Source organism: Octopus sinensis, linkage group LG1 (assembly GCF_006345805.1).
Source record: "Octopus sinensis linkage group LG1, ASM634580v1, whole genome shotgun sequence".
NCBI lineage: Eukaryota > Metazoa > Mollusca > Cephalopoda > Octopoda > Octopodidae > Octopus > Octopus sinensis.
In genome coordinates, this window is record NC_042997.1 from 118,886,942 (window position 1) to 118,889,060 (window position 2,119).

General features: G+C 34.9%; 1 pseudogene; it reads left to right on the top strand.

Annotated features, from left to right (window-relative positions):
• Positions 1–530: 530 nt before the first annotated feature.
• On the top strand, positions 531–649 carry LOC115220726 (annotated as a pseudogene).
• Positions 650–2,119: the final 1,470 nt, after the last annotated feature.

Here is a 2,119-nt window from a genome sequence, read left to right on the forward strand (position 1 = left end):
CATATGCATAACATCAATCACAATAATTTCAGTAAAATCCTCCTAAGTCTAATAACAAAAGGGATATTTGTAATAAATATCAGGTATTCCCAGATAAATATCGCAGTATATTACGATGTTGTGGTATATTCTATTATTCCCAAGTATAATTATGTAGTGAAAGCGCAAATTTGATGAAAGCGAAGCAGTACAAAATTAATACAAATTCTTTTTTATATATATATATGTATTTCGGTAAAGAAAAAAATGTGAAGTCTTCACAGAAATTACATTTCATATCGATATTTTCATTCGATAGATATTGCTATTACAAAGATCCATTCTCTGTGGAAGGTATTACAAAAAAATGAATGCACGCATAATTCATAAAGCGTATTGCCAAAGAAAACCTGGCCTGATTTGAATTCATGTTGTATATATACGTTTAAAACATCGCAAATCTCACATATTTCGTGCGACGCTCTCAAAATCTTACTCCATCACAGAGATAAAGAAAGATGTCTTCTTTTATAGTGATTATACTTGTAATTGGTTACGGCCATATCACCTTGAAGGCACCAATTCTCGTCCGATCACCGAAGTTAAACAACGTCGAGCCTAGTTAGTACTTAGATGGGTGACTGCTTGGGAAACCTAGGTGCTGTAAGCGTCACATATTTGCCCTTGTGGAAAAATTTATAACTATTATACTTGTAATGAATACCAGAGCGATTGGATATTGGACAACACAAAAGATTGTAGCAAATCGAAATGCTTGTTTATTGTAAGTAGTAAAAAAACTATCGTTTCGAGTACTTGTGATCATAGGAGTAAAAAAAAATGAAATCTGGTTTTCGGAAAGTATAATGATGGGTTAACAGAATTTGTAGTGTAGTGGACGAATTAACATCTGGTAATTATTTACGCGATTATATATACTGAGTTCAAACCCCAACAGGGTCAACTTACATTTTACCTTCCAATGTCTATGAAATAAGTACGTTGTTATTATCAAGTATATTTCCCCCGCAAATCTGAAGTTTAATACTTATATTTTCAACAACGGATGAAGTAGCAAGATGCAATGAATGAAACACGTTATTAATTTCCTCTCAGCTATGTCGTTCAAATATTAACGTTTCTTTCAGCTTTCTTGATTTACAGTATGTGTTACATAAAATATTTAATGAATGACGTACTACCAAAAGTATATGTGTATATTAAGTGAAGAACATGCAATGTCGCACATACCTCAAGAACATGGATGTTCCCTAGTGATTAGAATAGAACTACGAGAGAAATAATAATAATAATAATAATAATAATAATAATAATAATGATAATAATAATAATAATAATGATAATAATGTGTGGTAAGTAGCTTGTTTACCAACCGCATGGTTCCGGGTTCAGTCCCACTGCGTGGCATCTTGGGCAAGTGTCTTCTACTACAGCCTCGTGCCGACCAAAGCCTTGTGAGTGGATTTGGTAGACGGAAACTGAAAAAAGCCCGTCGTATATATGTATATATGTGTGAGTGTATGTACATGTGCCTGTGTTCGTCCCCTTAGCATTGCTTGACAATCGATGCTGGTGTGTGTACGTCTCCGTCACTTAGCGTTTCGGCAAAAAGAGACCGATAGAATAAGTCCCGGGGTCGAGTTGCTCGATTAAAGGCGGTGCTCCAGCATGGCCGCAGTCAAATGACTGAGACAAGTAAAAGACTAAAGACTAAAGACATAATAATAATAATAATAATGATAATAATAATAATAATAATAATAATAATAATAATTATAATAACAATAATAATAATAACTCTCATGGCTTCTGATCTTAACTGATTGGAAGTGTTATCATGTACATTGTTTTGTCTTGGTATAAAAGATGGGCTACAGCAAATATTCTGCTCAATACCACAGATTTGCTTGTCAGTTGTTTGACCTTAACCAGTTGAGCATGTCCCTTAGTGGCTGACGATATGTGCATCTCTGATCACGAGCAGAAGTAGTGGGGGAGCATCATGGCCATGTGTTGAGAGGGATTCTTTGGAGTTTGAATGGTTCACCTCTGGAAACATAGGTGTTTCGTTCAACATCCCAAAGCAACCCTTATTCAAGGACCGTTTGAGCAGGATGGG